The following is a 23,434-nucleotide window of genomic DNA, read 5'->3' as shown; positions in this document are numbered from 1 at the left end:
TCCAGTGAATGGAGACTTGACAGAGGAAACATACAGAAAATCAATTGATGTACAATGTGAAGTCAGGTTGTAATAACCATAAGACCACTGCAGTGATTAGTTTCTAATGACAATGTCTCTTATTTTTTTCATGTTGCCATGGGGACTGTGAATCAAAATCACCGTCCACATCAATATCTACACCTTAAAGCCTCATGCACATCTCCATATTTTCTATTGGTATCACACAGATACCAAGAATTGTTTTGGTAACCACAATTGCATGACATTGGCAAAGATTTTTTTGCCATGGAAGATTGCATATAAAGATGGCCAGTCCGTTGTAAGACAAATATGACCTGTGATGTGTTGATTTGAACCCAGTGTTGTGAGCTGAATTTTTTAGTAATGCAACTTACAAGTGAATCAATATGTGCTACTTTCTCAAGGTTTCCCATAGAAGCTGTGAAAAGCAAATGTTGGATATAAAAGACAGTAATCCTGTTGCAAAGTTTGGTTTGTATCCATCCTGGGATAGCTACCTACATAAAATGGAGTGGTATAAAAGCACTGCATATCATGGGATATTGCACTGGCTACTGAGAAGCGAAAACAATGCAAAGCATATTTTGTAATTAACGATGTAGGATAGTGGGTAATGCTCTCTTCATGCTTCTGTTGAATTGAATCTGAAAACTGTTCTTAGCAGCCTAGTAAACTTACATAACTTTTAGAAAAGTAAAGCTGATAACAAATTGTTAATTTAATTAAGAAGTGTATTTAACGTGAATCTATCACTTAATATAAGCGAACCATATTATATAGGCTGATCAGTTGTCCTGTTATCAAAAGCTACACTAAAAATATAACGCAAAAGCATCACCCCAGTCCAAGAGAAATCCTGGGGTGATCTACTACTAAATGCACCAGAACTCTTGCACAAGTTGCTCCAAAAAAGAACTATCTTACTGGCCTCACACCATATTTAGTGCATCTATTAGGCACATGGTAGGAAAATGTTGTGGTTTGAGATGTGACAGCTAGCTCCAAAATGTTGCCACAAATTTATGATGCAAAGTAAAGCAACTTGTATAAGTCATAGGCTGCCTCGTGTGTGCATATGCAGTAATCCGTTATCAGCATAAGTCACTAACCCCATATGTCATTGATTGCTCTGCAAGCTTTTTATGCTTTTGTTGAAGGGGTTCATGAATATATAGGTAACAGTAGTTGCACAGCCCAAAAATATAATATGAGGGTGCTATATCAGGAAGAATATAAAATGGCCAAGAGGGAATAGAGAAAAGCAATACAATATCAATGTGCACACCTGTATATAACATATATTTATTAGAAAGCCAAAAATCAATACGCCATAAAAGCGATTAAAATCCAAAAAAGATTCACAACACTCGACATCCCAGTATCAGTGTGCATATACAAAGGTGGATCTTGTGTGCAAATATGGCTAAATGACTACATATTCAGAAATAAATCCTAAGTATATGCAGGAATTTGAGTAAGGTGCAGATTTCTGTTCATAATAAAGTGCAAATGCCTGTGTATAAATGTGAAGGAGCATATAAAGACAGTACATAAATGGATGCGCACAAACTACAGTATATAGCCCAAAAATATAATATGGTTAAAGATAAACCTAAACAACAATATAATGTATATGAAATGTAATTCTAGTATTTAATATGTTAAAACCCATAATATGGAGGAATATCGGTTGAGAAACTCCACGCGTATCGCTGTACAAGTCAGCTTTATCGGGGGACTTTTCTTTTCCCACGATGAAGCACTTGTTCGGTGATACGCGTGGGGTTTCTCCACCAACATTCCTCTATTGTTTTGTATTGTATAGCGGTTTAGGTATATTTTGCATATACACATTGATAATTGGGATTTTAAGTGTTGTGACTTTTACATTTTAATTGTTTTTATGGAGTACTGATTTCTGGTTTTACAATAAATGTCTTATTATATACAAGAGTGCATATTAATATTATGTTGCTTTTCTCTCTTCTCTTTTGGCTTTAATGAGATGTTCCACTACTGGAAATCTGCTAGTAGTGCTTGTGCCCCACAAAAAATAAAAAAAAAACTATATTCTTGGACGAGGTTATACTCTTGGACGAGGTTCCAGAAATGTGAGCATTGTGACTCCCAGCATTCCTGTGAAATTAAATAAGTCCAATCAGTGGCCAATGAACGACTGCAATGCACGTGACATAACAAAAGTCATATGAACGTCAGGAGTCAGATAACCCAAATGGCTGCAATGGTGCCGCTCCAAGATGCTCTATAGGGTATTTTTTATGTGGGGCACACTAGCAGTAGTAGTGGACAACCCCTTTAAAGTCTAATGTGCATTACTACGCATGCGACTTCTGAACACAGGAGCGGCCACTATTCAAAACAGGAAGCCAGTTCCTGCAAAAGCTTTCCAGCAGTAATATTAATTACAGGTATTTCAGACAGCGCCTATCACTCTGACGTGAAATGATCAGCTCCCTGTCACACAAAAAACCTGAACAGATTGCTGAAAGGGAGCACTGTGTTAAGCAATAAGACCCGGCTGCAGGAAGCTTCCTTCCTGCATTTGGGCCGTTGCCATGGAAACCTTTGACTGCTCATTGACGTCACATTTCCAGTGGTCTGATGGAGGAGAAGAGCATGTCCTCCTGGCAAACCTCTGTGAGCAGATCACTGATAAGACCGGGTTCACACATCTGATATTCAGTTGGAGTATGTACTATGTAGTCACTTGCTGCCTGCTCTCTTGACCTGAACTTAACAGCCTCAGGTATGCTCATGAGGCTATTGAGTTTGGCCACTCCAGTGGCAGTGTGGTCCGTACTCAAGCCATGAATGTCGGAAAGGTGAAGAAGGCCTAGATAGTCAGCAGGCATTAGATCACTATTCTCTCTGTTTTGCACGCAGAACTTTGCTTGAAATTACACAGATAATGTTATCCCAGCTTACTCCAGACACAGTCAAATATAAAATAAACCAACACCTGCCCCTAACCCACTTGCACCATCAGAGTTTTCTGTGACATGAAGAGCACAATGTGTACAGGTCAGGAAGCCCGTTCTTCTCCCATGGTGAGTCTGTCCTGCCACTGTTCATTATTGTTCCTGTCAGATTTAAAGGAACTGCCTACATAGGCACCAAATGCAGCCTCTGACGTCCGTGTGAGTGGACCCCTGTTTTCAATTAACATTGGTGCTTCTTGGGGGTACCTGTTTTGAATTTCTAGTTATGTTGTACTGAGCCTGAATAGGTTGAGAAACACTGATCTGGACTTTATTGTCCACACTCTGATATAACTTGTGATTACGAATCCCACCACTCCTTCAGGATGGGATCAGCCATGCTGTGACTGAAGTTGATTTCTAGTTGTGACCCTCATTTTCCTTTTATCCATTTGCACTTAGAAGAAGCTGCTTTGTGATTCAGTATCAATCCCAGTTGTTTCACTTGATTAATGGTGGCTCAGTGGTTAGCACTGTTGCTTTGCTGCACTGAGGTCCTAGGTTCAAATCCCACCAAGGACACCATCTGCAAGGCGTTTGTATGTTCTCCCCATACAAACACTCCAAAGACATTTGGATAGGGAATCTAGATATTGAGCCCCAATGAGGATAGTGGTTATGTCTGTAAAGCGCTGTGGAATTAATGGTACTATATAAGCAAGTGTAATAATAATTAATGCTGCTATCACTGTTACTATGTGGGTGGGGGACTGTAATTATGGCTGGGCTGCTAGGGTCTCCCTCAATCGCTTCTTATGGGGTTTTCAGGGGTTTGTCTCTATATCTATAAAGTGGGGGTTGAGGGGCTGCATCAGTGTTAATGTGTACAAGGTGTCCAAGTATGTACCGAATATGCGTAATTAATGCATTCATGCGTGGTGAATGTCTATTTGTGCATCCATGTGTGTAGTGAATGTGTATGAGTGCGTCCATGTATGTAGGGAGTATATGGAAATGCATTCATGTATGTTGTAATTCATATGTGTATGCCTGTATGTAATGAGTATTCTGTCTGTATAACGTATCTATGGATGGCACTATGAAAGGAACAATGAGAATAAAATACTGAAGTTTATATAAGGTTTAAACAGATCAGACGTTCATGAGTTACATACGTGTTCTAGCTGTGGCTTTCACAGAGAACACGTACCCATTTGAGTCTATGGGGCTGTCCACATGTCTGATTTTTGCAGACCAAGTGGTTGGCAAAAAATCATGGAGATGTGTCCGTTTTTTATATAAGTCATTATTCAAAATTACCCATACAAGGTTTACAAGTTAGAAAATCACAGATCGCACACTGATGATATCTGTGTGCTGTCCGTGATTAACATTGTAATAGGACAAGCTTAGCTATTTATTTTTTCATCAGTGAAAAATCATTAAAACATTCATGGTAAAAACGGACAGGCGGACCAAACACTACTGAAAAGCGAATCAAAAACTGATGACCAACAGTCCGAGTTTTTACTTATTAAAGAAATCAGACATCTGAATGAGGCCTAAATGTAAGGGATTTTTCTATCTGTGGTGACCTAATTCTAGTGTTTGGGAGGTGATTCTGGTGACCAGACCACCAAATGATCAGAGTGCTGGCATATCCACCAGGGCAACATAATATAATATTCTTATATAGCGCCATTAATTCCACAGCCCTTTACAGACATCAGCATCGCTGTCCCCACTGGGGCTCACAATCAAAATTCCCTGTCAGTATGTCTTTGGAGTGTATTATAACTGTATATGGGAAAATATGGAATTGTTTGATGGGCAGAATATATAGCATACTGCAGTTTAAGGCAGCGCCACCCAATTCCATCTCTCTGTGCTAGTAGCACACAACAGTGACTTCAGTCAGCACTACAGGTGATGGCGATCACCATGAATATAGGCTTGTTCCCACTATATTTGTCTAATTTGTACAATGTAAGATCGATTTACAGTTGCCTCAATTTTTTATTTTTGCATGGAATATTGTTATAAGACAGAGTAATGTTTCCTTGCATAGAATATGTATTCCTTTGTGTTCTGAATTTGAGATATTGCAAATTTACATATATATAATGCCAAGGGGTATTATACCCCGCTGTAAAATATATGTAGCTTAACCTCTGCTCACTGTTTAAAAAAGGCGCAGGGAGAGCCTCCCTCATGAAACAGTTACCGTACATAGGTTGAACTTGATTGACCTAGGTCTTTAACCTTTCTCCACCAATTGTACATTTTGTCAGTAATTTAACTATAATCCACAATGTTGTGTATCAAGGAAATCATCCAGCCCTTTTTAAAAGCTGTTATAGCTAGTGTTGAGCGAGTATGTTCTGTCCGAGTATGCTCGGGCGAGCTCCGAGTATTTACAGCTGCTTGGTGATATGGTTGAATCGCTCCCGTGTGCATGATTTGCGACTGTTTTACAGCTTTATTACATGTGAGGAATGTGTAAGAAATAGACATTCCTCACATGTAGTAAAACTGTCAAACAGTCTTAAATCATGTACACGGGAGCGATTCAAACACATCACCGAGCAGCTATAAATACTCGGAGCTCGGCCCGAGCATGCTCGGCGAAAGGGTTAACAGAACATACTCACTCAACACTAGTTATAGCATTTGCCTTTATTACCTCTTGTGATAGGGCATTCCACAGTCCGACTGCTTTGACTGTAAAGAACCCTTTCCTATTTAGCTGCCGGAATAGTCTTTCTTCCACCCATAATGAGTGCCCCTTGGTCCTTAGTATGGTCTTTGGAAGGAATAAGTCATGTGCAAGTCCTTTGTACTGACCATATATATTTATTTATACATGTAAATGAGATCTCCTTTTAGGCTTTTTTTTTTTTTTTTTTTTTTTAAAACTAAACAAGCCCAACTTTTCTAACCTCAATCATATGAGAGGCCTTCCATCCCTTGTAATCTAGTTGCCCGTCTTTGAACTGACTCTAACTTCTGAATATCCTTTTTAAAATGTGGAGCCCAAAACTGGATCCCATAATCTAGATGTGGCCTCACCAATGATTTATAAAGGGCTAACAATACGATAGGGATTGTGGGATTTTCTCTTTTTATACATCCTAAAATCTTGTTTGCTTTTGCAGCTGCTGCTTGACATTGAGTCTTAAACTTAGTACTGTCTTATTTATCCATAATGATTTCTTTTTATTTCTGGACATTTTATTACCAGGGGGTATAAATTTTCTACAGGATTCTAGCAGTATTTCCTTAAAGGGAATCTGTCACCCCCTGGGCGATATCAGACCTCTACTATGGGCATACAGGTTATAAAAAAATAAATCTATACATACCTGTAAGGCCCATAGTAGAGGTTGGATTGCAGAAAAAAGTGTTTTTATCACCTCTGTTCTCCACAGGCAATCCCCGCCTAACTGTTTATTATTCCCCGAAATCCCTGCCTATGTGCTTAGCTATCATATACCCCACCCCCCTCCCCTGCACGTCACAGGGCCCTGTGACGTACACTGTTCTCCCTGACTTCCCGGGTATGTGCAAAGTGCCACTCACATAGAGCACGCTTTGCTTCATCCAGGTCCTGTCTCTCTGTGCACTGCTGCGCCGCAGGGTTCTATTGCGCAGGCGCCGGGGAGTCAGTCACTTCCTGGCGCCTGCGCAATAGAACCCTGCGGCACAGAGCACAGGTAGACGGCCAGGATGAAGCAAAGCGCGCTCTATGTGAGCGGCGCTTTGCGCTTGGCCGGGAGGTCAGGGAGCACAGTGCAGGGGAGGGGGGAATATGATAACTAAGCACATAGGCGGGGATTTCAGGGAATAATAAACATTTAGGCGGGGATTTCTTGGCGTCCCCAGTACGCCAAGCCTATGGAAAACGTGATAAAAGCACATTTCTCTGCAATCAAACATCTGCTATGGCCCATACAGGTATGTATAGATTTACTTTTCTATAACCTGTATGCCCATAGTAGAGGTCTGATATCTCCCAGGTGGTGACAGATTCCTTTTAAACATGCCCCATTTATGTTCAGTATGCCCAGTTACCATGACGTGGTCCCAGTCTACATGATTAAGCTCTTCCCTTAATTTGTTGAAATTAGCTTTCCTAAAGTTCCAGGTTTTTGCATTTCCATTAAGTAGAAGTTGTAAAGTATGACACAACATCGTCAGTGCTGCTCACCATTATTGGCACCCTTCATTTTATTCATAGGCTGTACAATATTTTCAGAAATAAATGGAAATGTACCAAAGTTATATCCTCAGGATTTTTTAATTAGTGTTCCAAAGTAATACAACAATAAAATATTGTTTTTCAGCTTCCATGTTGCAATTTCAAAGAAGAAAGCGAATAAGCAGCATATGCAGCAATAAAGGCACCCCTAATTAATACCTGGCTTTATATTTTTTAATTCAGCAATTGTTATTTCCTTGGTCTTCACCATAAAGCTCTGCTTGGTTTAGTGAGCGCCGTATGGTACTTGTTGAAACCACGACCGCAGACTGTCCCTGGTTGGGCTTCAGGTCTTTGGATGTTTGATGTGGTGTTTTTTCCACCATTCACACCAACCTTCAAAAGACATCGCTTGTCAATTTTCCTCTTTCTCCCACATCCAGGGAGGTTCTTGACGGTTCCATGCTTGGCAAACTTCTTAATAACATTGCGCACTGTTGAAACTGGGATACCAAGGTCTTTGGAGATGATATTATACCCTTTGGAGGTCTTGTGTTTGCTAATAATAGCAGTTATTTACTTTGTCTTCACCGTTGTGACAAAGGAACAGGGCCTACCATGCGTTTTAAAACCGTGACGTCATCATTCATTGGCTAATTCATCTCACATGGGTTTTTCTGTTTTTCACTCCCATTGTTTTTTGTTTTACATATACCCTTTTGAATTTAACATGAGTGCTCTATACAAAAAAAACTATTTCACTTGATTAATTTTTTGCAGGAGATATTCCACAGTATGTACTTAAACTTCATGGGTGCCAATTACGATGAGCAGGACTGAATTATGAGCTAGCTTTATCTTCATTTTTTTTTTTTAACATGACAACTAAGGGTCAATCCATCCACAGGGACAGCTGTCACTTGAAATAGCCAGTAAAGGTTCCATGTTTATGTAAAGACCCATGCATTGTCTAATGTGACATTAGTATGTAAATTTATCGGCTAATTGCTGTACATACATGGAGCAAGGAATGTCCTAAACAGGGAAGGCTGAACAATGTTGGATATATTAATTGTATATTGACTTTTGCTAGGGAAAACATTTTTTATCGTATTTTGTTTTTAAGAGATGCAAAAAATAGTGCTGAAAATGAGTGAAACTTGAAAAACATTTTGAATAAGTGAGGTTAAAAATTGTCTTTACATGTGGCTAAAATACCAAGATGCACAATCTTCCCATATAGTTCAATTAACAAAGGTGCCTCCATTTCCCGTTATCGGTGTCAATCCTGGGTCTTGGCACCTCTGATACTAGCTTGTATTCAACACAGCAGAGTGTTTCCTGTGTCAGCAAGATGCACAGGCGATGCATACAAAGAGAAGGTGACTGGTCACATGCCAACACAGGAAAAGTAGAAGTAGAGCTGCTGGGACCAATGCTGATATCTGGAGATTGGGACATCTTTGTTATTTGAGTACAATCTGTCTGAGAATAGACAGCAACTTTGCATTGTGATATGAAGGCAAACAGTCATAGTGACATCACCAAAAGTAGGGCATTATGCATAAAGCACAAGGGTGTGTTGTAGCCTCATCCCTAATGTTGGGAAATATCTCTTAAACGAAAACCAGAAATGTGTGTGGTGGTGTCCACAGCTTGCTTTCAACACAGATTTGACATAAAATGTAGAGTGGCTTGCCAAACTATTTATCCCCTTGGCAGTTTTGGGGTTTTGCTACATCACAACCTGGATTTTTTTTTTTCTTTTTTTGTGGGCTTGCATTAGTTCATATAAAGAACGTGCCTACAACTGTGAACATTTGGTTCTTTTTATTGTGAAGCAAACAACAAATAGGAAAAAATAACTGAAAACTTCAGTGTGCATAACTATTCACTCCCCCCCCCCCCCCCCTAAAGTCAGTACTTTTTAGAACCTCCTTTTGTAGCAATTGCAGCTGCAAGTTGCTTTGAATAAGTCTCTGAGTTTTCCACAACTTGCCACTGGGATTTTTGCCCATTCCTCAAAGCACAACTGCTCCAGCTCTTTCAAAGTTTGCTGTTCACCAGAGGAAACCATCTATCTTCAAGTCTGACCACAGATTCTCAATTGGATTAAGGTCTGGGCTTTGACTATGCCACTCCAAAACATTTACATGTTTCCCCATAAACTACTCGAGTGTTGCATTAGCAGTATGCTTTTAGTCATTGACTTGATGGAAGGTGAACCTCCGTCCCAGTCTCAAATCACTCACAGACTGAAACAGGTTTTGCTCAAGAAATAGCTGTATGGTTTATTGTGGTTCTATGGACAGATACTGCAGTCTTTGCTTGGGAACTCTGCAGCTCCTTCAGGGTTATTTTTGGTCTCTGTGCTGCGTCTCTGATTAATGCCCTACTTGCCCGGGCTGAGAGTTTTGGTGGGCTGCTTTCTCTTGGCAGGTTTTTTGTGGTACTGTGTTCTTTCCATTTGATGATAATGGATTTGATGGTGCTTTGGGAGGTCAGCAGAGATTGGGATAATTTTTATTTTTTTTTATAACTCAACCCTGAGCAACTTTGTCTCGGGCTTGTTTGGAGATCTACTTGGTCTCCATGGTGGTGTTTGCTTAGCGGTGCCTCTTAATGGTGTTGCAGCCTCTGTGGCCTTTCGGAAAAGGTGTGTATATGCTGACAGACCATGTGACACTTAGATTGCACACAGGTAGCATGTGACTTATGAATGTAAATGTTTGCACCAGAAATTTCTAGGAGCTTCATATCAAAAGGGTGAATACATAATGCACATGGCAATTTTTAGTTATTTGATCCCATAAATTAAATTTATGGCTATATTTTTCTCACTTCACCAACTTACCTATTTAGTGATGATGCATCACACACATCTTGGATTACACAAATATTTTAACACCGGTTGTAAATTAACAAAATGGGTAAAAGGCTAAACGGTGTGAATACTTTTGCAAGCCACTAATTTAGGAGCCATGTTTTTTTCTTTATTCTTTCATATAATCTGACATCAGAACCAAGTTTACTGTGCATTCAGTAATATTGATGAATGAACAGCATATATTAATATATAATTGTTAAATTGCTTAGGTCAGGTATAGTATCTGTAACTGAATTTGGCATTTGACCTCCCTTCATAAATGACAGACTAAAAATTGTAAGCACAGCTTTTTTTTTCCTAACGAATTTCTGCTGGATCCGTTTTAATGGATCATTACTGGACATGTGAACATAGCCATACACAGATTAATTGATGCTTTTTAGCATGCTGATAGCTATCTTGCTTTTGGGGCAGACTCCTACAGGGCAGGTTTAGTGTCACCGGACTTGAGGCCTATTACACATTACTTCCATCAGGGTGTTGACAGTTGAACAAATTGACTCGCTGTCTTCGTCAAATCTGATGTGTTTACGTATCTGCATAGACATTTTTGTTTATTTTTATAGTTTTATCTGTTACCATATAGTAGAGGTACAGTGCTGAGAAAAAGTGAAGGTCTCTTATTAAGGGAAAAAAATCCAAACCTGCAGGGCTCTGTGTGAAAGTGATTGCCCCACCCCTTTTTACACATAAATTAACTGTGGTTTATCACATCTTTTTGAAGCTGAGTTCAATTTCTCTAACACACAGGCTTGATTACTGCCACACCTGTTCTCAATTAAGAAATTACTTAAATAGGACCTGCCTGACCAAATGAAGTAGACCAAAAGATCATCAAAAGCTAGGCATCATACTGCGATCCAAAGAGATTCAGGAACAAATCAGAAACAAAGTAATTGAGATCTATCAGTCTGGAAAAGGTTATAAAGCCATTTCTAAAGCTTTGGGACTGCAGGGAACCACAGTGAGAGCCATTATCTACAAATGGCGAAAACACGGAACACTGGTGAACCTTCCCAGGAGTGGGCTGCTGACCAAAATTACCCCAAGAGCGCAAAGACTACTCATCCAAAAGGTCACAAAAGACCCCACAACAACATCCAAAGAACTGCAGGCCTCACTTTCCTGTACAATGTGGTGGTAGTGTAATGGTCTGGGGCTGTTTTGCTGTCTCTGAACCTCGGAAACCTTTTAATGTGACTGAATTATAAAAATTCTGCAAAGATGAGTCGGCCAAAATTCCTCCAGTGCGTAGTAATAGATCATTGCCAGTTATTGCAAACGCTTGATTGCAGTTGTTGCTGCTAAGGGTGGCCCAATCAATTATTAGGTTTAGGGCGCAATCACTTTCACACAGGGCCTTGTAGGTTTAGATATCTTTTTCCCTTAATAAAGATCTTCATTTAAAAACTGCATTTGGTGTTTACTTGTGTTATCTTTGTCTAATATTTACATTTGTTTTGTGATCTGAAACATTTAAGTGACAAACATGCAAAAGAATAAGAAATCAGGAAGGGGCAATCACTTTCTCACACCACTGTATAAGACATAAAGGTTGCACGTCTTCCCATGGTTCTGCTTAGAGTTTCTCTACTTATGCTGCAATGAGGGATAAAAACAGTCTGGTAATCCAACACGATTTGCGGAATAATCCAGTGGGAATGCTAACAGTAGAAGAAAACACACAATGTGGCATTTCATATTTGATTTTACACATGTTGTGTAAATGGCTATGATACCAATTTAAAAAAAAATCCGTTTCCAGCTGGGCATACAAATTGGGTAAATCAGCTAAACCTGCCAATTTCTGTGAAATTGGCTTCCATTCTATGGGGTACCTGTATGTGGGTCTTCCTAGCTATGATGTTAGAAGATTAGTTATGTTGGATTTCATAATATCATGTGCATGCCTATGGAGTCAAAGTGTGAGGCCCAGGTCACATGTCCGTTTAACTATTCAGTTTGTTTGGTTTAGAACGGACAACCAGATTTAGGGTTCCGTGTATTGCTGTTTGTAGGGAAAGCAGACACACTCGATTTTTCTACGATTTATTTTTAGAAGGTAAGAAGTAGTTATGAATGTAGGATTTTTTTTATTTCTTTTTCTAAAAAAACTGACACCGAACTGAAACTAGATGTAACCCATAAAAATCATTGAGCCCCCTCTACCTCCATTGATTTCCATTTGAAACCAGAATGCACAGGATCCTCATTTCATCTCTGTTCTAAGCAGAACAGACAAACTGAATAGTTAAATGGACACATGAGCATAGCGTTAACTGATGGCGATCTACTCTATGTTCAAAGTTAAGATTTCAGCTTCACTTACCTGGTTCTAGAAAGAATTGCAGCTCTGATGCACCAGTGAAAGTCAGATGAGTACCAAGAACAGTAGTCATCAGCGTGACGATAGCTGAGTACTCTTATTCCAAACAATGTACTGTTGTAGAGTAACTAAACCTTACATTTTTGTTACATTTTGATGTCCTTTCAACTGTAAGCAGGTCATTAGTGGTCCGGGTGTTGAGATCAGCCACTAATTGCTCAAAACCCCCTTAAAAGCTTGTCATATTCCTTGCCTGAGCACATACACAGAATGGAGTATGGATACAAAAGATACCATAGGCTTTTTAAGATTTTTTGAGTGATCGGTGGGGGTCTCAGGACCGATCATCTTACATTTAAAAGAACATCAAAATATAAAAAAAAATTACAAAATGTTCATTTACTAGTGTTGATTGAGCACTGAAATGCTCGGTACTCGAGTCAAGCAGGTCAGACGCTCAAGCGTGATCGATTCGAGTAGCAAGCATAGTTGAAGTGAACGGCAAACTCAAGTCTGTCTCTCCTCAGATAATTCAAATAAGCTTCTTACGGGGACTCGAGCGACATGTGTTTCTCGGCACTGCTCAATACTTGATCGAGCACCCCGGTGTTCGATCGAGCAGTGCAGAGCACGCTCACCCATCACTATTCTTTACCCTTTAAATTCTTCACACCTCTCTCCAGAACCCCATTCTGCATGGTGTGAATCTGCGGTCAGTCTCCATAGAATGGCTGCCAACCATGTGCGAGACTTTCTGGATTAACTTCTATGGAAGTTGTGAGCAAAAGTCTGACTGGATGCTGCAGCCGGCTGACTGGATACAGCGGCCGGCTCATGGGCTTGTTTTGTTCTGGAGATGGTGCAAGTCTCAGAGGTGGGACCCATATCTGTCAGGCATCTCTGGCATGCATATGGTGTAATATCGAAGGTAAAAAGACCTTTTCTGAAGTATTTTAAAAATGACTCGGTCATGTATTTAGTTTCAATCAATATACCCTCTACATTGACAAGCACTCCATGGCCTCTGGCACCTTGTTTTATCATAAATGTGTTTCTAACAGTGTGAGATGTTTGCCATGCGACATTAATTCACTCTGGTCTCATTTGCAGAGTTTGTAAAATTTGTAAAAAAAAAAAAAAAAAAAAATGTTTTACATGTGATATCAGATCCTTTTGTATCCCTATGTAATGGTGATACATTGATTGTTGTTTTGGTATTTCTTACATATCAAGCACATAAGCTTGACACCCATTCAAAATGGTCAACGGTTTCTTGGTTATACCCCTTGCATGATCTATAGGTCTTTGAGAATGGCTCACTAGTTTGAGTATGGCAGATTTATGGCTGTGCCAGTTTTATGATCACTAACCCAATAGTAACCTCAATAGTAACTCATTGATTAAAACGTTCTGTTCTATGGTTAGGAGTGTGTTGGGTAATTATCCACAATGGTTGACAGCCTTCCCAGTAAGAGCATGCATGCAGAGATTCTGTCAATCACTGATTCACTGTCCACCCGACACCCAAAATTAGAATTACGAGGGTTTAAATGACAAATTCAAGGTATTCTGGATCTTTTACTACAAAATTATTTGTCAATCTTAGCACCTCCTGCTTTATTGTAGGAAGATCAAATTGCATGTTAAACAGGACAGGTTCCCTTTTGTCTTGTATCACTTTTTCCTTGTATAGCATCTATGGTAAGGTGCAATAGGCACTGCCTAAAGATAATCAGAGATTCACAGGGACCTGGTCCAGCGGTAGTCCTTGGCCACTGAACCAGAGCCCTACGAACCTCCTCCTACCTGCAGCCAAGCATTCAAGTCGTTTCTTCTGATTAGAAGGTGCGGCACGATAGACACATGATGTCGCCGTCTGCCTACCAGTCAGAAGAGGACCCTGGGATGTTGGTAGGAGGAAGCTTGGAGGGCTCAGGTCCAATGGATCCTGAACCAGGGTCTGGAAAATCTGTCTGTTTGATCATCTCTAGTACTGCCATTTTAAATGAACTGATACTGGACAGACTGAGGATTAAATGCTCTTGGCAAAATCAGCTAGTTCTCTAGTATCTTTCTTTACTTCATTCCCAATCAAAAAGGGTAATTTGCTTCAATGTATTTTAAGAATCTTCAGAAGAGATGGGACAAAAACAATGACTTTTACATTAAGCCAGAGATGACATGTTTTTGGGGGTTTGTTTTTTCTTTTATTTTTTTGGAAGGGGAGAGGGGTGGAAATCCCACTTTACTCTGTGTTCAGTTTACAAAATGCTCAAACATTTCCATAAATTTTATTAGGCATCATTATGTGCACAATTAGGCTATGAGCCCACGATGCAGAAATGCATATTTTTTCCGCTTCTCCCTGGCAGGAAAAGCGCATGCGGATTGTACATGCTTTTTTCCTGCCAGGTAGAAGCGTTTGTGAAGCGAATGCCAAGAGTGTGCAAGGATGTCATCAAAGCAAAAGGTGGCTACTTTGAAGAACCTAGAATATAAGACATATTTTCAGTTTTTTCACACTTTTTTGTTAAGTATATAATTCCACATGTGTTAATTCATAGTTTTGATGCCTTCAGTGTGAATGTACAATTTTCAAAGTCATGAAAATACAGAAAAATCTTTAAATGAGAAGGTGTCCAAACTTTTGGTCTGTACTGTATATACATACACACATACACACAATCTACACACACAGTGGGTACGGAAAGTATTCAGACCTCTTACATTTTTCACTCTGTTTCATTGCAGCCATTTGGTAAATTCTAATAAGTTCATTTTTTTTTGTTTTCATTAAAGTACACTCTGCACCCCATCTTGACTGGAAGAAAAAATGTACAGATATTTGCAAATTTATTAAAGAAAAACTGAAATATCGCATGTTCATAAGTATTCAGACCCTTTGCTCAGACACTCATATTTAAGTCACATGCTGTCCATTTCTTTGTGATCCTCCTTGAGATGATTCTACTCCTTCATTGGAGTCCAGCTGTGTTTAATTAAACTGATAGGACTTGATTTGGAAAGGCACACACCTGTCTATATAAGACCTCACAGCTCACAGTGCATGTCAGACCAAATGAGAATCATGAGCTCAAAGGAACTGCCCAAGGAGCTCAGAGACAGAATTGTGGCAAGGCACAGATCTGGCCAAGGTTACAAAAGAATTTCTGCATTATTCAAGGTTCTTAAGAGCAGTGGCCTCCATAATCCTTAAATGGAAGAAGTTTGGGACCACCAGAAGTCTTCCTAGACCTGGCCGTCCAGCCAAACTGAGCAATCATGGGAGAAGAGCCTTGGTGAGAGAGGTAAAGAAGAACCCCAAGATCACTGTGGCTGAGCTCCAGAGATGCAGTAGGGAGATGGGAGAAAGTTCCACAAAGTCAACTATCACTGCAGCCTTCCACCAGTCGGACCTTTATGGCAGAGTGGCCCGACTGAAGCCTCTCCTCAGTGCAAGACATATGAAAGCCCGCTTAGAGTTTGCTCAAAAACACATGAAGGACTCCCAGACTATGAGAAATAAGATTCTCTGGTCTAATGAGACGAAGATAGAACTTTTTGGTGATAATTCTAAGCAGTATGTGTGGAGAAAACCAGGCACTGCTCATCACCTGCCCAATACAATCCCAACAGTGAAACGTGGTGGCAGCATCATGCTATGGGGGTGTTTTTCAGCAGCAGGGCAGGGTGACTGGTTGCAATTGAAGGAAACTTGAATGCGGCCAAGTACAGAGATATCCTGGATGAAAACCTCTTCCAGAATGCTCTTAACCTCAGACTTGGCTGAAGGTTCACCTTCCAACAAGGCATTGACCCTTAGCTCACAGCTAAAATAACAAAGGAGTGGCTTCAGAACAACTCTGTGACCATTCGTGACTGGCCCAGCCAGGGCCCTGACCTAAACCCAATTGAGCATCTCTGGAGAGACCTGAAAATGGCTGTCCACCAACGTTCGCCATCCAACCTGACGGAACTGGAGAGGATCTGTAAGGAAGAATGGCAGAGGATCCCCAATCCAGGTGTGAAAAACTTGTTGCATCATTCCCAATTAGACTCATGGCTGTACTAGATCAAAAGGATGCTTCTACTCAATACTGAGTGAAGGGTCTGAATACTTACGACCATGTGATATTTCAGATTTTCTTTTTCAATAAATGTGCAAAAACTTCTACATTTCTGGTTTCTTTCAGTCAAGATGGGGTGCAGAGTGTACTTTAATGAGAAAAAATGAACTTTTTAGAATTTACCAAATGGCTGCAATGAAACAGAATGAAAAATTTAAAGTGGTCTGAATACTTTCTGTACCCACTGTATATATAATGTGTGTGTATATGCTGTATGTGTGTGTATGTATATATATATATATATATACAGTGCCTACAAGTAGTATTCAACCCTCTGCAGATTTAGCTGGTTGACACATGCGGAATTAACTTGGCATTGTGACATTTGTACTGTAGATCAGCCTGGAAGTGGGAAATGCACTGCAGCAAATTTTGTTTTGGCTTTTTTTTTTTTTTTTTTTTTTCAAACGTTAAAAGTTAATTCAGAGTGTCATTTATTATTCAACCCCTCAAACCACAAGAATTCTGTTTGGTCCCCCTAAAGTATTAAGAAGTAGTTCAGGCACCAAGAATAATGAGCTTCACATGTGTGGATTAAAGATCTCTTTTGCCAGCCTTTTCTGACTATTTAAGACCCTCCCCAAACTTGTGAACAGCACTCAGACATGGTCAACATGGGAAAGACAAAGGAGCATTCCAAGGCCATCAGAGACAAGATCCTGGAGGGTCACAAGGCTGGCAAGGGGTACAAAACCCTTTCCAAGGAGTTGGGCCTACCTGTCTCCACTGTTGGGAGCATCATCCGTAAGTGGAAGGCTTATGGAACTACTGTTAGCCTTCCACGGCCAGGACAGCCTTTGAAAGTGTCCTCCCGTGCCGAGGCCAGGCTTGTCCGAAGAGTCAAGGCTAACCCAAGGACAACAAGGAAGGAGCTCCGGGAAGATCTCATGGCAGTGGGGACATTGGTTTCAGTCAATACCATAAGTAACGTACTCCACTGCAAGGGTCTCCGTTCCAGACGAGCCCGTAAGGTACCTTTACTTTCAAAGCGTCATGTCAAGGCTCGTCTACAGTTTGCTCATGATCACTTGGAGGACTCTGAGACAGACTGGTTCAAGGTTCTATGGTCTGATGAGACCAAGATCGAGATCTTTGGTGCCAACCACACACGTGACGTTTGGAGACTGGATGGCACTGCATACGACCCCAAGAATACCATCCCTACAGTCAAGCATGGTGGTGGCAGCATCATGCTGTGGGGCTGTTTCTCTGCCAAGGGGCCTGGCCATCTGGTCCGCATCCATGGGAAGATGGATAGCACGGCCTACCTGGAGATTTTGGCCAAGAACCTCCGCTCCTCCATCAAGGATCTTAAGATGGGTCTTAATTTCATCTTCCAACAAGACAACGACCCAAAGCACACAGCCAAGAAAACCAAGGCCTGGTTCAAGAGGGAAAAAGTCAAGGTGTTGGAGTGGCCTAGTCAGTCTCCTGACCTTAACCCAATTGAAAACTTGTGGAAGGAGCTCAAGAATAAAGTCCACATGAGACACCCAAAGAACCTAGATAACTTGGAGAAGATCTGCATGGAGGAGTGGGCCAAGATAACTCCACAGACCTGTGCCGGCCTGATCAGGTCTTATAAAAGACGATTATTAGCTGTAATTGCAAACAAGGGTTATTCCACAAAATATTAAACATAGGGGTTGTATAATAATTGACCCACACTTTTATGTTTAAAATTTAATAAAATTCAACTGAGCAACATAACTTTTTGGTTTGTAAGATTTATGCTTCTGTTCATAAAACCTACTCTCGTTTGCAGTTTGAAGGCATCTTATCAAACCAGCTAAATCTGCAGGGGGTTGAATACTACTTGTAGGCACTGTAATATATATATATATATATATATATATATATATATATATATATATATATATATATATATATATATATATATATATATATATGTATGTATGTATACAGTACAGACCAAAAGTTTGGACACACCTTCTCATTTAAAGATTTTTCTGTATTTTCATGACTATAAAAATTGTACATTCACACTGAAGGCATCAAAACTATGAATTAACACATGTGGAATTATATACTTAACAAAAAAGTGTGAAATAACTGAAAATATGTCTTATATTCTAGGTTCTTCAAAGTAGCCACCTTTTGCTTTGATGACTGCTTTGCACACTCTTGGCATTCTCTTGATGAGCTTCAAGTGGTAGTCACCGGAAATGGTCTTCCAACAATCTTGAAGGAGTTCCTCGAGATGCTTAGCACTTGTTCGCCCTTTTTCCTTCACTCTGCGGTCCAGCTCACCCCAAACCATCTCGATTGGGTTCAGGTCTGGTGACTGTGGAGGCCAGGTCATCTGGCGTAGCACCCCATCACTCTCTTTCTTGGTCAAATAGCCCTTACACAGCCTGGAGGTGTGTTTGGGGTCATTGTCCTATTGAAAAATAAATGATGGTCCAACTAAACGCAAACCGGATGGAATAGCATGCCGCTGCAAGATGCTGTGGTAGCCATGCTGGTTCAGTATGCCTTCAATTTTGAATAAATCCCTAACAGTGTCACCAGCAAAGCACCATCACACCTCCTCCTCCATGCGTCACGGAACCAGGCATGTAGAGTCCATCCGTTCACCTTTTCTGCGTCGCACAAAGACACGGTGGTTGGAACCAAAGATCTCAAATTTGGACTCATCAGAGCAAAGCACAGATTTCCACTGGTCTAATGTCCATTCCTTGTGTTCTTTAGCCCAAACAAGTCTCTTCTGCTTGTTGTCTGTCCTTAGCAGTGGTTTCCTAGCAGCTATTTTACCATGAAGGCCTGCTGCATTAAGTCTCCTCTTAACAGTTGTTGTAGAGATGTCTGCTGGTAGAACTCTGTGTGGCATTGACCTGGTCTCTAATCTGAGCTGCTGTTAACCTGCGATTTCTGAGGCTGGTGACTCTGATAAACTTATCCTCAGAAGCAGAGGTGACTCTTGGTCTTCCTTTCCTGGGGCGGTTCTCATGTGAGCCAGTTTCTTTGTAGCGCTTGATGGTTTTTGCAACTGCACTTGGGGACACATTCAAAGTTTGCCCAATTTTTCGCACTGATTGACCTTCATTTCTTAAAGTAATGATGGCCACTCATTTTTCTTTACTTGGCTGCTTTTTTCTTGCCATAATACAAATTCTAACAGTCTATTCAGTAGGACTATCAGCTGTGTATCCATCTGACTTCTGCACAACACAACTGATGGTCCCAACCCCATTTATAAGGCAAGAAATCCCACTTATTAAACCTGACAGGGCACACCTGTGAAGTGAAAACCATTTCCGGTGACTACCTCTTGAAGCTCATCAAGAGAATGCCAAGAGTGTGCAAAGCAGTCATCAAAGCAAAAGGTGGCTACTCTGAAGAACCTAGAATATAAGACATATTTTCAGTTGTTTCACACTTTTTGTTAAGTATATAATTCCACATGTTAATTCATAGTTTTGATACCTTCAGTGTGTGTGTGTGTGTGTATATATATATATATATATATATATATATATATATATATATATATATATATATATATATAATGTGTATGTATGTATGTGTATGTATATGTGTATATATATATATATATATATATTAGCAGACTGCCAAGGTGATTGGAAGAGTAACACGCACTCGCTTTTTAGTCTTGCTAAAGATTTAATGCTAGAGGTTTTAGGATATTTTGTAATTTCAATATCCCTTTTTCTATAGGCTCTGCTAAATAGTGACTTTCGGCGCGACACTAGTCATTCAACCAAAGCTTCATACAGTTGCTATATTGCAGTCTGTTGGAGGTGAATACGATGGCATTGTGACCTGCAGTGCACCGCGATGGCGACAAACAGGTTGCAAAATGTCAGAAATATCTGGATTTTTTTGCGATTTGTTGTGGTTGTGGTACCTTGTACACTGAAATGTAGCTTTGGCATTGTGATTTTGTCATGGGCGAAGTCGTAGTAAAACTGTGGCTATTGATCTGTCGCAAGACTCTTAACACTGCTGTGTACAATTGGAACTAGTGCACTTGGAATTCTAGCATGGCCGAAGGTTTAACTTATTAATATTATATCTAGTGAGAACAGAGTTTTGAATTGGAATTCATCTTTTGGAGAAATGTATACACCACACCCCCAAAGTATAATATAATTTTTTTTACTTTACGGTACAATTTCGGTTTTGTGTATCAATCTTGTGTTGAGGCAGTGTATCCTTGCTGAATATAGCCAACGGTTGGATATTTGTGTTTTGTTTAAAACAAGAAAGTGAACCATGGTCTTGGTATTGGCCAAAGTCCACTAATTTAACACACTACACATGGTGCTTGTGCTACTGTTAACAAATAAAAGTTTGGTTTTCAGTAAGAAATTAGTATACATATATTGTCTAGCCTGCAGATGTCACTGTTTCTGCTGCTGATCTTGCAGCTTTGTCAAATACTGTACTTTGCATGCACATTAGTTTGAATACTGACACCTGCTGGGTAGCTAGAGGTATTGCACAATTCTCATTCTAAATTGACTAATTTATAATGAATCCTTTTGAAACATTAAATAACATTGTGACGGAGTTTAACCTATTTAGTTATTCCATAACAAAGATGTCTAAATTGGAATTGTGTGTTTGGTGTATTGGGCAGATCTTGTATTTGTGCCAATTCATCAGTAATCTACGGCTTATTTAGATATGTGGTGCACTGTTCACACCTACCTGCTTTTGTTTATTTCCTTTCCTTCCTACCACCTTATTACTGCTGTTTTTCCTGGCAAATCTAAGGATCCTACTCTAATTTTCTGGGCTTATTTAATCAGTGGATTAGCCCAAAGTGCTAGTACTTAAGTATATAACCTGTGTAGCATTGTTTTGCTGTTCATTAGCACAGGAGCATGACTGGTAACTGACTGGGATCAGTCTTTTTGTTTTTTGCTCCTTCGATTACTGCGGTCCTATTCGTGCTAATGCTCCATACTGCTGTATGTCGTGCACACACCCAGCACAGTGAGTCATGTCTGTGTTTTTTCTGTAATAGTGTTCTGACTTTTCTCCTGTTACTGTGGATTGTTATTGACATTATTGTTTGTTCTTTCCTTAAAATCCACAGCTGAGACCATTCCCCTCTACAGAAGCCAGAAGAAAACGCCGTGGGATCCCCTTCTGAGCCTGCACCACCTACATCATGAGTGTGCTCTTTCTCCCTGAGCTCTGGAACCTGCTCCCTCCAGTTCTCCTCTGAGAAGAAATTTGTGCTTTTTTGTTAAATTTTTTTCTTGTTTTACTTTCTTCACAAAACCAGCAAAAATTGTACATAAGAAATTTTTTTAAATGTTTCAAAATGTAAAAAATAAAATAAAAAAAAAATATGGGTAAAGGGGAGTATGTGAGGGGGAGGTAGGGAATGTAGCAAGGGTATAAGTCTGATCTTATTCCCTTCTGATACGAGTTGCCTGCAGTGCACTGGCTCCTCTGTCATGGAGATGGTTCCACAGTCCGGTCTCTTTCCCTCACATACCCCCAATCCTACACCACCACCCTGTGTCCCCCATCTACCGGCTGCACTGAAATTGCGTATGTTAAAAGCCCTAACACCACCCTCGGCGGTTAAAACTATTTATTGTAAATAAGGATTTCTCATAAATTGTGTATTGTCCAAACCAGCCTTGTGTTTTTCATCTGAGAATGTGTGTTTGTGTATACGTTTCCTGGAGTCTGTATAGCGTTATTTGAGAAGTGTGATAATCCAAGGAGACTGTGATCAGGTCTCCAGGAGCTCCTTTGTGCTTCCCCTCGTTCATTAACACTTGTTTCAGTATTACTTCTTACAAAGCTTTAGCCAGCTTTCCCCCTTTCCTAATATCTCTTCCTTCTTTTCTCCTGTCTTTTCTATCTTTTATCTCACATCATTGCATTTGTTATCTCTCCCTCACACATTCTGCCTGCCTTCATGCTATCGTTTATCATCTTTATTTCACCTTTTATATCCTCGTCACCCTCTCCTTGATCATGCACCTCTCTGCCTGGACACTTGCTTTGTCAAATCCTTTCTGCTTGTAATCTACATGCGCATTAACTTTTAGACCTTTGTGGTGATCTTTCTCCTCAGCTGTTCCTTGCTATCATCTCCTTCTCCTCCTGACCTTGCCAATGCATCTACCGTTTCTTGGCATCAATTCCAGTAATTCATCATATGATCGTGTACCTGAAATTTTCCTTTAGCATTCTCATCCTTGTTATTTTTGGATTTTTGTGCGTATTCATTAGCCCTCTCCTCAGCAGTTGCTGTACCCTGCGCCCCCCTTCTCCCTCATCAGTTCACACCAGGCTCTTGATGTCCCCATCGCCAGTTCCTCTCTCCTAGCTGTGCCAGCACTGTGACAATCTCCTGCTGCTCTATGACCCTTCTTGCTCAGAACAGACTGTCCTCCCACAATCCCCCCAGGCCTGTAACACTATCGCCCTCCAATACTAATTATCCCAGATACACCTCATTGCTTGCTGAAAGCCTTCCACATACTGCGGTAATACAAAACATCCACGTCCAGCACATATTTACACATACATGGACAGAGACGTATTCGTACAAATGTGATGGCTTTTCAGAAACTAATATAGTTGCTGCTCATGCATTTTGGTTGGGAAATGTTGTCTTGATTGCTTCTAGAAGGAGCTTGGTAGAGGTTGCATTGATACGCTCTGTAGGGTTTATACATTGCTACGCTTTGTATGTCTTTCCCTGGCCGGGGAAGGGTTACTTTTTCAAAGCTCTGCAGGGTTTTCTCTGGCAGGGTGCTAGTTAATCCTCTGTTCTGGCCTTGCTGTAGATTAGTGGGGGGGTGGAGGTCACTGCTGCTCCTCCAGATTTGCCTGCAGGGGGGTGTCTCACTGCCAGGTAAGTGGCGAGTGGGGGGGCTGCGTTGCCCAGCAACAGCCCAGATGTCTGACCCTGTACAA

At 40.4% G+C, this 23,434-nt stretch overlaps 1 protein-coding gene across 3 annotated transcripts in view; it reads left to right on the top strand.

The window, feature by feature from the left end:
• AHDC1 (AT-hook DNA binding motif containing 1) overlaps window positions 1–22,137 on the top strand; it is a 94,912-nt gene extending 72,775 nt beyond the window's left edge. For all 3 annotated transcript variants that reach the window (XR_012288418.1, XR_012288434.1, XM_073666195.1), the window contains exon 5: window positions 21,588–22,137. The gene's annotated coding sequence lies outside the window, so the exon portion shown is untranslated. The remainder of the gene's footprint in view (window positions 1–21,587) is intronic.
• Window positions 22,138–23,434: the final 1,297 nt, after the last annotated feature.

The sequence above is a fragment of the Phyllobates terribilis genome, unplaced genomic scaffold, assembly GCF_046119375.1.
Source record: "Phyllobates terribilis strain yellow unplaced genomic scaffold, ASM4611937v1 Scaffold_2__4_contigs__length_985480577, whole genome shotgun sequence".
Taxonomy (NCBI): domain Eukaryota; kingdom Metazoa; phylum Chordata; class Amphibia; order Anura; family Dendrobatidae; genus Phyllobates; species Phyllobates terribilis.
This window is presented reverse-complemented; position numbering and strand designations above follow the sequence as displayed.